Genomic DNA, 15,254 nt, shown 5'->3' on the forward strand with positions numbered 1-15,254 from the left:
AGTTCTACTAATACTACAGTTATATTCACCAGGCTGTTACTCAAGGGGAAGAGCCCGTCCTTCCAGAGACCAAGAGGTAAGGAGATTGTAACGAGATTGAATTGCTGTAAACTGCTCAAGAGACAACATGAGAATATCCCTTTAATGCAACATGTACAGGCAAAAGCAGCATCTCATCATTCATTTAACAAACTACCAAGTTTATTATTATGTACAATTATAGGAAAATCTCTGTAAAACTGTAAAATGGTGAGAAAATATTCCATGTACATTACAGACCAAAAGTTTGGACACACCTTCTCATTTAAAGATTTTTCTGTATTTTCATGACTATGAAAATTGTACATTCACACTGAAGGCATCAAAACTATGAATTAACACATGTGGAATTATATACTTAACAAAAAAGTGTGAAACAACTGAAAATATGTCTTATATTCTAGGTTCTTCAAAGTAGCCACCTTTTGCTTTGATGACTGCTTTGCACACTCTTATCATTCTCTTGATGAGCTTCAAGAGGTAGTCACCAGAAATGGTTTTCACTTCACAGGTGTGCCCTGTCAGGTTTAATAAGTGGGATTTCTTGCGTTATGAATGGGGTTGGGACCATCAGTTGTGTTGTGCAGAAGTCTGGTGGATACACAGCTGATAGTCCTACTGAATAGACTGTTAGAATTTGTATTATGGCAAGAAAAAAGCAGCTAAGTAAAGAAAAACGAGTGGCCATCATTACTTTAAGAAATGAAGGTCAGTCAGTCCGAAAAATTGGGCAAACTTTGAAAGTGTCCCCAACTGCAGTTGCAAAAACCATCAAGCGCTACAAAGAAACTGGCTCACATGAGGACCGCCCTAGGAAAGGAAGACCAAGAGTCACCTCTGCTTCTGAGGATAAGTTTATCCGAGTCACCAGCCTCAGAAATCGCAGGTTAACAGCAGCTCAGATTAGAGACCAGGTCAATGCCACGCAGAGTTCTAGCAGCAGACACAGCTCTACAACAACTGTTAAGAGGAGACTTTGTGCAGCAGGCCTTCATGGTAAAATAGCTGCTAGGAAACCACTGCTAAGGACAGGCAACAAGCAGAAGAGACTTGTTTGGGCTAAAGAACACAAGGAATGGACATTAGACCAGTGGAAATCTGAGCTTTGCTCTGATGAGTCCAAATTTGAGATCCTTGGTTCCAACCACTGTGTCTTTGTGCGACGCAGAAAAGGTGAACAGATGGACTCTACATGCCTGGTTCCCACCGAGAAGCATGGAGGAGGAGGTGTGATGGTGTGGGGGTGTTTTGCTGGTGACACTGTTGGGGATTTATTCAAAATTGAAGGCATACTGAACCAGCATGGCTACCACAGCATCTTGCAGCGGCATGCTATTCCATCCGGTTTGTGTTTAGTTGGACCATCATTTATTTTTCAACAGGACAATGACCCCAAACACACCTCCAGGCTGTGTAAGCGCTATTTGACCAAGAGAGAGAGTGATGGCGTGCTACGCCAGATGACCTGGCCTCCACATTCACCAGACCTGAACCCAATCGAGATGGTTTGGGGTGAGCTGGACCGCAGAGTGAAGGCAAAAGGGCCAACAAGTGCTAAGCATCTCTGAGAACTCCTTCAAGATTGTTGGAAGACCATTTCCGGTGACTACCTCTTGAAGCTCATCAAGAGAGTGCCAAGAGTGTGCAAAGTAATCATCAAAGCAAAAGGTGGCTACTTTGAAGAACCTAGAATATAAGACATATTTTCAGTTGTTTCACACTTTTATGTTAAGTATATAATTCCACATGTGTTAATTCATAGTTTTGATGCCTTCAGTGTGAGTGTACAATTTTCATAGTCATGAAAATACAGAAAAATATTTAAATGAGAAGGTGTGTCCAAACTTTTGATCTGTACTGTAGCTGAACAATGGGCTCCCAAAATCAATGTCACCGGTCATTAATGTCATAACCTTTTGTATAGCTAACCATGGGCAGCGCTCACTCACTTTTTCAAAGTTTCGAGAGAACAAAATTGCAAAGTCAAATTTTTTTTTACACCAAAAATGATGACTTTTTCAGCTAGAAAACTGGTGCCAAAATTTTAATAAATTCCCCTCAGGGTTTCACCTAATTCACCAGTTTAACATTATGTGCCTGATTTTATGACAGTATTTCTGATGTTACAGTTACAATTAAAGACTCAAGCGACATGGACATAAGAATAGGCCAATATAATTCTAAATTTAAAAATCACTCCCCAATTGGATTATCAGCTTGATATTGTCATCTCTGCATGCAGCCCACTTTCCTCTGTCCAAATGTCAGACATCTTGCGTTGGAAAAGGTTAAAATGCCCCATACACAATAGATTGTTCCTGGCCAAACAATGGTTCGACTGATTATTTGGCTGGCAGCTATTTCTCCAAACTACTCCATACATAGGAACACATCTGTTGGGGAGAAGTCAGGAGGCTCCCAAACACATTAGACCAGAGCTGGACAAACTGCGACCCACAGACCACATCCGGCTCTCGGGCTGTTCCAGTTTTGCCCACGGACGGAGACAGTCGAAGGGGTGAAACAATTGCCGATAGGCTGCACCATGCCCTCACCTGCCACCCGTTCCCCACTGTCACTGCTATCCACCTCCTCGGGATGAAGATAGCGGTGAATACACTGGTGGAGGAGGGGCCTCCGACTCCTTCTTCCACCAATCAGCATGTATGAATGAGACAGCAGACGCGATAACATCACTTCATCGCATCTGCTGTGCGGAGAGTCAGTGCAGTGGAGACCGAAACAAAGTGCCAGGGTAATAGGCGTGAGGTGAGTATGTGTTGTTTTATTTTTTTCATATGTGTATGGTATGTTTGCATGTGGGGTCTAATATTGTATATATGGAGAGGCTATGTGAGAGCTCATACTGTATACAGGTGACTATATGGTGGCTCATACTGTATATAGGAGGCTATGTGGGGGCTCATAATGTATACAGGGGGTTATGTGAGGGCTTACATTATACAGTGCCTACAAGTAGTATTCAACCCCCTGCAGATTTAGCTGGTTGACACATGTGGAATTAACTTGGCATTGTGACATTTGTACTGTAGATCAGCCTGGAAGTGGGAAATGCACTGCAGCAAATTTTTTTTTTTTTTTTTTTTTTTAAACGTAAAAAGTTAATTCAGAGTGTCATTTATTATTCAACCCCTCAAACCACAAGAATTCTGTTTGGTCCCCCTAAAGTATTAAGAAGTAGTTCAGGCACCAAGAATAATGAGCTTCACATGTGTGGATTAAAGATCTCTTTTACCAGCCTTTTCTGACTATTTAAGACCCTCCCCAAACTTGTGAACAGCACTCAGACATGGTCAACATGGGAAAGACAAAAGAGCATTCCAAGGCCATCAGAGACAAGATCGTGGAGGGTCACAAGGCTGGCAAGGGGTACAAAACCCTTTCCAAGGAGTTGGGCCTACCTGTCTCCACTGTTGGGAGCATCATCCGTAAGTGGAAGGCTTATGGAACTACTGTTAGCCTTCCACGGCCAGGACAGCCTTTGAAAGTGTCCTCCCGTGCCGAGGCCAGGCTTGTCCGAAGAGTCAAGGCTAACCCAAGGACAACAAGGAAGGAGCTCCGGGAAGATCTCATGGCAGTGGGGACATTGGTTTCAGTCAATGCCATAAGTAACGTACTCCACCGCAATGGTCTCCGTTCCAGACGAGCCCGTAAGGTACCTTTACTTTCAAAGCGTCATGTCAAGGCTCGTCTACAGTTTGCTCATGATCACTTGGAGGACTCTGAGACAGACTGGTTCAAGGTTCTATGGTCTGATGAGACCAAGATCGAGATCTTTGGTGCCAACCACACACGTGACGTTTGGAGACTGGATGGCACTGCATACGACCCCAAGAATACCATCCCTACAGTCAAGCATTGTGGTGGCAGCATCATGCTGTGGGGCTGTTTCTCTGCCAAGGGGCCTGGCCATCTGGTCCGCATCCATGGGAAGATGGATAGCACGGCCTACCTGGAGATTTTGGCCAAGAACCTCCGCTCCTCCATCAAGGATCTTAAGATGGGTCGTAATTTCATCTTCCAACAAGACAACGACCCAAAGCACACAGCCAAGAAAACCAAGGATTGGTTCAATAGGGAAAAAGTCAAGGTGTTGGAGTGGCCTAGTCAGTCTCCTGACATTAACCCAATTGAAAACTTGTGGAAGGAGCTCAAGAATAAAGTCCACATGAGACACCCAAAGAACCTAGATAACTTGGAGAAGATCTGCATGGAGGAGTGGGCCAAGATAACTCCACAGACCTGTGCCGGCCTGATCAGGTCTTATAAAAGTCGATTATTAGCTGTAATTGCAAACAAGGGTTATTCCACAAAATATTAAACATAGGGGTTGTATAATAATTGACCCATACTTTTATGTTTAAAATTTAATAAAATTCAACTGAGCAACATAACTTTTTGGTTTGTAAGATTTATGCTTCTGTTCATAAAACCTACTCTCGTTTGCAGTTTGAAGGCTCTAACTTATTTGCATCTTATCAAACCAGCTAAATCTGCAGGGGGTTGAATACTACTTGTAGGCACTGTATATAGAGATGCTATGTGGGGACTCAAACTTTATACAAGTGGCTATGTGGGGCTCATATGGTATACAGGTGGCTATGTGGGGGCTCATACTGTATATAGAAAGCTATGTGGGGGCATCATACTGTATACAGGGGGCTTTGTGAGGACTCATACTGTATATAGAGAGGCCATGTGGGGGTCTCATACTGTATATAGAGAGGCTATGTGGGGGCTCATACTGATTATAGGAGGCTATGTGGGGACTCAAACTGTATGTAGAGAGGCTATGTAGGGGCTCATACTGATCATAGGAGGACATATGGGGCTCATACTGCATATAGACTATGCGGGGGTCTCATATGCGAGGGCTCATACTATATATAGAGGGTCTTTGTTGGGGCTCATACTGTATGTAGGGGGCTTCGTGTGGGCTCTTGTGGTATATAGGGGCTGTGTGTGGGCTCTTGCGGTATATAGGGGCTGTGTGTGGGCTCATACAGTATATATGAGGATGTCAGAATACTTAATTCTGCTCAATGTTAAGTAATACAATTAATATTAATATAAAATAATTATAATAATTAATATGTTAATAATAATAATGAGCAGAATAAATTTCAGCCTATTGGTTCGTGCCTCCACAACAATCATGGTTTCTCATATGGCCCCTTGGGAAAATTGATTGCCCACTCCTGCATTAGACTATAGATTGACATCTGTATAATCTATATAGGGGCTTTTAGACAAGAGAAGTTGTTATTTCCACCTATATCTGTTTTGGACGCACCCCAAGGATACTCTGTCCCAGATGTACCAGGCAGAGCTTTATTTCCCATGAAATTGATGGACATTTTGAGGGAACCTAAAGGACCTTATTACATAATATGCCATCACTTGATTGGGCTCTGACCTATGGCACTCCACCGATCCTAATGATGGATGGTAAGTTTTTCCTGTAGAGAGATGCTATCAGCCAATTTACTATCCTGTAGTCAGTTTCATTCACTTGAATGGAATCACACTGCAGGTCCCTGTACAGTTGGTGGTTGAGGCATCACTACTCAGTGGGAAAACAGTGAAAGTGACAGCCCTAAATCAGTGCTACACTCTCTTCATTCTCAGGATTGGTAGTTGACCAATTCCCCCACTGATCATAAGGTGATGACATATTGTAGCAGCATGCTATAACTTTAGAGGATGGTAAAACCCCTTTAATAAAGAAGGTAAGTTGTACGCAGAAGATGACTCGAGCAATAAAGGTGTTCAGTGCTTGTAAAGGAACATTTTACAGGCATCCTGTAATCGGTGACCCTCTAAAACTCTAGTGGCGACTGTCCATGTTACACATTGTATATGGGAACCAGCTTCACCTCTAAAGTGAATATTTTAAAACTTTCCTTAAATTTGAGTCTTTTTGATTTTTGTCATTTTAGTTTAGTAGATTTTTACCATTTCCGAGTTACTATTAACACAATGTGTCCATAGTATTTGATTTCCCTGACTTGATGGATTTTTGTAGTATTTTTGAATAGTTTAACTGCAGCTGTCAACATTTCACCTCAGAACTGACATCTTACAATTACAGAGCAAAAATGGAACTTCAAACTTGAGACATATTCAAGGCAAAAAAATATATACAATAGAGTAACTGTGGGAAAAACCACTCCATCAAAAGAATTAAATTGCCTCCTGTTTGTAAGACAAATTGTATAGACTGAAATGTTAGATATAAGTATGCACATAAATTATTACGCTTTCACATGTCTTTACATGCATTCTGTTCTGAAGGTTAAAAACGCTTAAACATGCAAAGGGGATTTCTGATATTAAATCAGATTTAAGGTCAGATACCTAGCATATATATAAAAAAAACTATTCTTTAAGATATATAGTTAAGTCCAGAAATATTTGGACAGTGACACAAGTTTTGGCATTTTAGCTGTTTACCAAAACATATTCAAGATAGAGTTATATAGTCAATGTGGGCTTAAAGTGCAGATTCTCAGCTTTAATTTGAGGATATTCACATCTTAATAGGAGTAAGGGTTTATGAATTACAGCTCTTCAATATGTGAATGCCTATTTTTTCAGGGGACCAAAAGTAATTGGATAATTATCTCAAAAGCTCTTTAATGGACTGCATGGGCTATGCCCTTGTTAATCCATCATCAATTAAGTAGTTAAAAGGTCTGGAGCTGATTCCAGGTGTGGCATTTTCATTTGGAAGCTGTTGCTGTGAACCAACAACATGCAGTCAAAGGAGATCTCACTGGAAGAGAAACGGAACATCATTAGGCTGGAAAAAAAGAAGAAATCCATCAGAAAGATGGCAGAAATGTTAGGAGAGGCCAAATCAACAATTTGGTACATTTTGAAAAAAAGGAGCGCACTGGTGAGGTAGGGAACTCAAAAAGGCCTGGATGTCCATGGAAGACAACAGTGGTGGATGATCCAAGTGAAGAACACTCTCCAGGAAGTAGGTTTTTCAGTATCTAAGTCTACCATAAAACAAAGACTTCATGAGAGTAAATAGAGGGTTCACCACAAACCATTAATCAGCCTTAAAAATAGAAAGGTCAGATTAGACTTTGCCAAAAAAACATCTAAAGAAGCCAGCCCAGTTCTGGAAAAGCATTCTTAGGACAGATGAAACTAAGATCAACTTGAAATAGAATGATGGGAAGATGACAGAATGGAGACGGCTCGGAACAGCTCATGATTAAAAGTATACCGCATCCTCTGTAAGACATGGTGGAGGCAGTGTGATAGCGCGGACATGCATGGCTTCCAATGGCACCGAGTCACTAGTGTTTATTCATAATGTGACTGAAGACACAAGCAGCCGGATGAATTCTGAAGTGTACAGGACGATACTTTCTGCTCAGAATCAAACAAATGCAGCAAAGTTTTTTTTTATGGTGCTTCACAGGACAGATGGGTAATGACCCAAAACATACTGCGAAAGCATCCCAGGAGTTTAACTCAAAGAAGTGGAATATTCTGCAATGGTCAAGTCAACCTCATTGAACAGCATTTCACATGTTTAAAACAAAACTGAAGGCAGAAAGACCCACAAACAAGCAACAAGTGAAATCAGCTGCAGTAAAGGCCGGCAAAGCATCATATAGCAGGAAACCCAGCGTTTGGTGACGTCCATGACTTACAGACTTCAGGCAGTCATTGCCTGCAAAGAATTCTCTACAAAGTATTAAAAATGAGCATTATTTATTTATGGTAATGTTAATTTGTCCAGTTACTTTAGAGCCCCTGAAATGAGGAGGCTTTGTGGAAAAATCATTGCAATTCCTAAACATTTCACAGGATCTTTGTGTTCAACCCCTTTAATTAAACCTGAAAGTCTACACTTCAATTGCATCTCAGTAGTTAAATTTTGAATACAATAGTGGCATGCAGAGCTGAAATCATATAATAATATATAATACTACTAGTATACATGCCGATTGAAACCTGCAAATGGTCAAGTAATACTTTCTCCAGAGGGACACATGCTCCTGGCAACTGCTGCTCTTGGCTCTGGCCAATAGAGGCTGTCTCGAATGACAATCCATTTTTGATGTCCAATGTCCCAACAATGTATATAACAAGGGGTTGGTCAAAGCAAACAAACCCTTTTAGCATTGCAAAACTAAAGTGCCAACTAAAGTGAAAACTAAAGGCATTTTGTATTCCAGTCTTGATGCATACTCCGCTGGAATCAGTTGCACCTAATTCACTAAGACACGTGCTTTCATTTGCTGTTCACAAATGTACAGAAATGTACTCCATTCATTTCTGCTACATTTTATATATACAGTCATATGAAAAAGTTTGGGCACCCCTATTAATCTTAAGCTTAATGTTCTATAAAAATTGGTGTTTTTGCAACAGCTATTTCAGTTTGATATATGTAATAACTGTTGGACACAGTAATGTTTCTGCCTTGAAATGAGGTTCATTGTACTAACAGAAAATGTGCAATCTGCATTCAAACAAAATTTGACAGGTGCATAAGTATGGGCACCTCACCAGAAAAGTGACATTAATAGTTAGTAGATCCTCCTTTTGCAAAAATAACAGCCTCTAGTCGCTTCCTGTAGCTTTTAATGAGTTCCTGGATCCTGGATGAAGGTATTTTTGACCATTCCTCTTTACAAAACAATTCCAGTTCAGTTAAGTTTGATGGTCGCCGAGCATGGACAGCCCTCTTCAAATGATCCCACAGATGTTCAATGACATTCAGGTCTGGGGACTGGGATGGCCATTCCAGAACATTGTAGTTGTTCCTCTGCATGAATGCCTGAGTAGATTTGGAGCGGTGTTTTGGATCATTGTCTTGCTGAAAGATCCATCCCCTGCGTAACTTCAACTTTATCACTGATTCTTGAACACTATTGTCAAGAATCTGCTGATACTGAGTGGAATCCATGCGTCCCTCAACTTTAACAAGATTCCCAGTGCCAGCATTGACCACACAGCCCCAAAGCATGATGGAACCTCCACCAAATTTTACTGTGGGTAGCAAGTGTTTTTCTTGGAATGCTGTGTTTTTTTGCCACCATGCATAACGCCTTTTTGTATGACCAAATAACTCAATCTTGATTTCATCAGTCCACAGGACCTTCTTCCAAAAAGAAATTGGCTTCTCCAAATGTGCTTTTGCATACCTCAGCCAACTCTGTTTGTGGCGTGCTTGCAGAAACGGCTTCTTTCGCATCACTCTCCCATACAGCTTCTCCTTGTGCAAAGTGCCTTGTATAGTTGACCGATGCACAGTGACACCATCTGCAGCAAGTTGATGCTGCAGCTCTCTGGAGGTGGACTGAGGATTGTCCTTGACTGATCTCACCATTCTTCTTCTCTGCCTTTCTGATGTTTTTCTTGGCCTGCCACTTCTGGCCTTAACAAGAACTGTCCCTGTGTTCTTCCATTTCCTTATTATGTTCCTCACAGTGGAAACTGACAGGTTAAATCTCTGAGACAGCTTTTTGTATGCTTCCCCTGAACAACTATGTTGAATAATCTTTGTTTTCAGATCATTTGACAGTTGTTTTGAGGAGCACATGATGCCACTCTTCAGAGGAGATTCAAACAGGAGAACAACTTGCAAGTGGCCACTTTAAGTAGCTTTTCTCATGATTGCATACACCTGGCTATAAAGTTCAAAGCTCCATGAGGTTACAAAACCAAAAAAAGTGCTTTAGTAAGTCAGTAAAAAGTAGGTAGGAGTATTTAAAACAAGAAAATGATAAGGGTGCCCATACTTATGCACCTTTCAAATTTTGTTTGAATGCAGATTGCACATTTTCTGTTAGTACAATAAACCTCATTTCAAGGCAGAAACATTACTGTGTCCAACAGTTATTACATATATCAAACTGAAATAGCTGTTGCAAAAACACCAATTTTTATAAAACATTAAGCTTAAGATTAATAGGGGTGCCCAAACTTTTTCATATGACTGTAAGTGGTGTATATTACAATGAATTTATTGGGCGGTTCAAGGCCATGCCCAACCGGCTAACCTCTACGTACTTTACAAAAAGTTGGTGGAGCTGGCATAAAAATGAGAAAAGTTGCATCAGTTTTACACAACGACTCGTTGAGCAAAAACTTTGATGCATTTTCAACAGTTTTACATCAGTTTTCTTATGCAAACTGATGAATCAGGCCCCAAGAGTTAGGCAGAAAGTAAAAGACACATAGAGCAACATAATAGTCAATGATACATACGTTCAGATTATGATGTGTTTCAGGCAAATGTACATGCAACCATGTACAGATGATATTGCATAACCAATCTATATACAGTGTGCAGGTGTGTACTGTCATAGCATTTGACCCCGCAACGACTATGGGGCCCAGGAGTCAGGGGCCTAGTGTCACTAGATCTAGCCTCAGTTCCTGCGCTGTACAGATTGCAGCATGGTGCTGGGGAATCCGGCTTGGTGAGTAGTGTTTATTTGTGTTTTTTTTTCTACATTTCAGTACTTGAGGGGGCATCATACGGAGCAGGGGTCATAATACTGAATATGGGACATCATAATGAGGTGAATGTGGAGGTGGGGGGAGCATCAGACTGTTTGAGGTCTGTAGGGGGCATCATACTTGGTGCAGGCTCCAGCGCTGAGCCCGCACCTTTCCGGTGACATGACAGCTGATCTGATCAGCTGTTATGTGCCCCTAACAGCCGCGGGTGGAATCGAGATCCACCCGTGGCTGTTAACATGTTAAATGCTGCTGTTAATCTCTGACAGCGGTATTTAACATGGCCGCGGCGGAAGGACGTCAAAATTCCCGCCAAAGGGGTTGCCGCTTTGTTGGCATGACATGCAGTTTCAATTGCCGGTCGGCGTTTATAGCCAGTGAGCATTTCTGCTACACACAGGCGATCTGATGATCGCAGCTTCTAGTCTCCCATGGGAGCTATTGAAGCATGCATAAAGTAAAAAAAAATGTTTTTTAAAAATATAAAAAAAAATTACAAAAATACAGCTTAAATCACACCCCCCCTTCGCCCCATTCAAAATAAAATAATAAAAAAAATCACATATGCACATATTTGGTATCGCCGCGTTCAGAATTTCCTGATTTATCAATATATAAAAAGAATTACTCGATCGGTAAACGGTGTAATGAGAAAAAAAATGAAAAAAACGCCAGAATTAAGTTTTTTTGGTCGCCGCATCATTGCAATAAAATGCAATATAACAGGCGATCAAAACATCGTATCTACCCTAATATGGTATCAATAAAAAATTCAGCTCGGTGCGCAAAAATAAGCCCTTACTCCTCAGATCCTGAAAAATGGAGACGCTACTGGTCTCGGAAAATGGCGACTTTTTTTTTTTAACAAACTTTGGACTTTTTTTCACTACTAAAAATAAAAATTAAGCTATACATGTTTGGTGTCTATGAACTCGTAATATGGTAAAACCAATGGTGTTTTTCAAAAGTACAACTTGTCCCGCAAAAAATAAGCCCTCACATGGCCATATTGACCAAAGAATAAAAAAGCTATGGCTCTGGGAAGAAGGGGAGTAAAAAACGAAAGCACAAAAACGGAAAATGGCTCTGGGTGAAAGGGTTAATATTGTCTTATTATGTTTAACTTTTTAGGTGAGACATTGAACAAATTGAAATATGACATGTATACTAAAGGTTCATCTATTTTTTTACAAATGCATTTTGAAACTTTTAATATTTTAGACAGTAAATTAAATAGTATAAGTATGTTTTACTGATACAAATATTTTTAATAGTTTTTTTTTATATTAGTAAAGAGGCAATAATGTAATCTGCTCAGTATTCCACTGCCTCCTATCTGAAATCCTGACTTAACAGCATGTGATGGAATGTTCATGGAAAGGAAGCAGAAAAGATATATACAAACTGCTCCACCTAGTGGCAATATAGAACATTTCTCACTAATAGTTCTAAATACGAAACAGAATTAATTTACCATGAAAATATCTATTGGATGCACATTATCTACTCCAATCAGAAAAAATCAGTTCAAGCTGTTAAATAGAAGACTGTTTTACATTTATAACTTTATTTCATGTAAAAAATATTAATAAAAAAACCCCTGAACATTCTAGATTTGCATGCAGAAAATGCTTTGAGATCCCTAACCCCTTTAGGACTCTTTTTTTTTTCATTTTTCTGCTTTTATTTTCTCTTCTCTTTTTTTTCCCAAGAGCTTTAACTTTTTCTCATGAACATAGATAATTTTTGGCAGGACAAGTTGTAGTTTTGAATGACACCATTTTCCATACAATATACCGTAAAATGTGAAAAAAATGGGTTTTATTTTTACAGTTATCATTATGTGGTAAAAATGACCTGGCAATATGGTTCTTCTGGTCAGTGTAGTTATGGTGATAATGAAATTGTCTTGTTTTTTTTAATTATTTTAGAGTTGTTTTAGAGTTTTATCAGCAGATTATCACTGCCGGACTAGCTGTCCCTGTGTCTCCTTATCCAGCCATACCCCAGCACGGATTAGCAGTTTACTGTCAATACAATGCACATAGAAAGCTGCCAATCAGTGGTGTGGCATGTGGCAGGGTTAGCTTTCTGAGCACTGCTACATCTACAGCAGAGAAAACTCATATTGCTGCACAACTGCTGCACCCAGACAAGTAAGTGACACATCATTGGAATCAGTGTCCCTTTCCCTACATTATGCTGCTCTTACATGAAGTAACAAAAATCTGATAACAGATTCCCTTTAAGTGATGCCATTTTGGGGTGTATATGAAGCTTGATATCTTTTTATTGTATTTTTGTGGAAAGTGCAGTAACTGAAAACTAGCAATTACATTTTTTTTCTTTTGGGTGTTTAAAACCAAACAATACCAAATATGTTTATTTTTTTTTAAATATTGTAATTTCTTTATTTTTGAAGGGGGAAAAGAGAGAAAATTAAACTTTTATATATCTTTTATTCATTTGATTTGTTTCATCGCGTATACTATATGCTGCAATACAATGGTACTGCAGTACGTCAAGAAACTGCGGTTCTCCTATGAAGTTCAGTTTGCGTGAAGTTCTCTGTGAAGTTCTCCTATGATGCTCAGCCTCAGCCCCAGCTACCATGATACCCCATTGGTTCCCCGCTAGTGTGTTGCGACATTTAAATAGCTAAACTGAGAGATTGGAACAAGAAGCGGCAGAAGCCAGCCATGTAACACAGTCATGGTCTGGCCTATGTGACTCTATGTGACTGCAGACTTGTGAATCCTCACGCGTGCACTGTGAGGATTCTCAGGTGCCGCCGCTGGGAGCGATTTGCATACTTCCAGCCACATTCCGACTAGACCTGTCTGGCCTCACTCAAAACACTTGTTTTGAGCGGGGCCGCACATGTCTAGTCAGTATGTGACCTCATCTATGCAAATCACACACTTGTGGTCACATACCGGCTGCTCCTGGCGCCAGCACCGGAGAGTACTGACAGCATGCAGTGCGCACACTATGAGGATTCACAAGTTTGCAGTCACATAGAGTGACTGCAGACTTGTACCCCAATTTTTGTATCTGTGTCAAAACTTAGAAATGATGAGAAACCTCTTAGCGTGAAGTGCGGCATTTTTATGATTGCATTTCTGCATAAAATTCACAAAAAAGTTGCATCTTCTAGACAGAGTATAGCAGCCTGTTTGCAGGTTATCACTATGTCTGCAAGTAAATATCATTTTTGTAGTTTACAGGTTCCCTTTATGTTTGTCCAGTTTAAGTTTGAACAGTCTAAGGCCGCATTCACACATCGTGTTAAAGTTTGTTTTTTTCTGATGTTTTATTTATGCAGGAAATCTGCTGTGTTTAACTGTCCAAGCAAAGTGGGTGTGATTTCATGAAAATTAATCTCCACTGCCTGTCTAATGACACTATTGAACTGTGCGATTTTGGTGCATTTTCGCTCTATAGGCTTCTAGGATGAGCCTGAGAAAAACTCATGTAAGAAAACTCATGAAATACACATGTAAAAATGCACATAAAAAAGTATGTAAAATTCATGTAAAAAGCACAGTTGCGTTTTTAAGTGCAGAATCAAAGCTTTTCTGCACTATAATAAACATGAAAATGCTGCTTCAAATCTGCACCAAAAACACAACATATAAATGGGAAAACACATAAAAGAACACAACAACAACGCAATACCCAGAAAACGATTGTTATTACATAGTTTGGTGAGGACCCCTGAAGAAACATGTCGCTCAAAAGCATCACAAAAAGCGCAGTCTTAACGCTATGTGTAAATTTGCCCCGGGGTGATTTTGTTCTACTTTTTTCTGTAGCATTTGTTCATTTTACAGTTGTTGCCTTTTTACAGAAGGCGGTGTGCTCTAGGTATGACATTTTTCAGGCATTGTTTTCTTTACACTTAAAAGGAAATAAAAACAAAAAGTAAACAACAAGAAAACAACACACGTCAAAAATGTGTGAAATGATTCCATTCATTAATGTTTAGTTTATCAAGTGCTCAATAACAAGCAACCTCTGGCAAACACTTCCATCAGCCTTGTGCTTACTGTCGCAGGATACGCTATCACACCCAGGCTCTAAATCTTGCAAGTAATATGTTAGCAAACAAGTTAAATACCTATGGATCGCTTTAAGCACAAGCACAACTGTGAGCGTGCAGAACAACAAACTATGGCTGAGCTCTATGAGGCAGTGAGCTGTGTGTTGTCCTCAGTGGCTCCATCAATTCCTTAGAGTCGTGTTATTTTCAGATCAGGAGCATTCCGCTTCTGCAGCGGTGCATCAAGAAGAATTCAAGGTCCAGCATCCTGACCATCAGCTGCTATCTGGCAGCCGGTGTTTTACTGACAGATTTGCAAGTCAAAAGCAGGACATTTAATATTTACTTCAACCCTTCTTTTTTATTTTTGGTATGCTGAAAGGGACTTTTTCTGAGAATGATATTGAAATGATTTTCCAATGATATATTTAATAAATAATATTCATATGAACTAATAATTATCTACAGGTAGGTGACACTACATAGACACTTCCTATGTCTTTGGGCAGTAACAGTCCACCATAGATGGCATTTGCAAGACATTCTTTTACTGTGGCAACTACTCGCCCAGCCAAGGTAAAAAGAAGACCAGTGGGGAGTATTGGGGACTAGTCATGAGCGAGCGTGCTCGTTTAACCCTTTAACCGAGCATTCTCGGGTG

General features: G+C 40.1%; 1 protein-coding gene across 6 annotated transcripts in view; it reads right to left on the reverse strand.

Annotated features, from left to right (window-relative positions):
• The window catches only part of THRB (thyroid hormone receptor beta), a 449,080-nt gene that overhangs the window by 89,902 nt on the left and 343,924 nt on the right, over positions 1-15,254 (reverse strand). Inside the window, exon 1 of one of the 6 annotated variants that reach the window (XM_073677982.1) lies at positions 30-69. The exons of the other annotated variants lie outside the window; for them this stretch is intronic. The gene's annotated coding sequence lies outside the window, so the exon portion shown is untranslated. Of the gene's footprint in view, positions 1-29; positions 70-15,254 lie in introns of those variants that run through there. 6 annotated transcript variants of the gene reach the window in all.

Source organism: Phyllobates terribilis, unplaced genomic scaffold (assembly GCF_046119375.1).
Source record: "Phyllobates terribilis strain yellow unplaced genomic scaffold, ASM4611937v1 Scaffold_4__5_contigs__length_816908805, whole genome shotgun sequence".
Classification (NCBI taxonomy): domain Eukaryota; kingdom Metazoa; phylum Chordata; class Amphibia; order Anura; family Dendrobatidae; genus Phyllobates; species Phyllobates terribilis.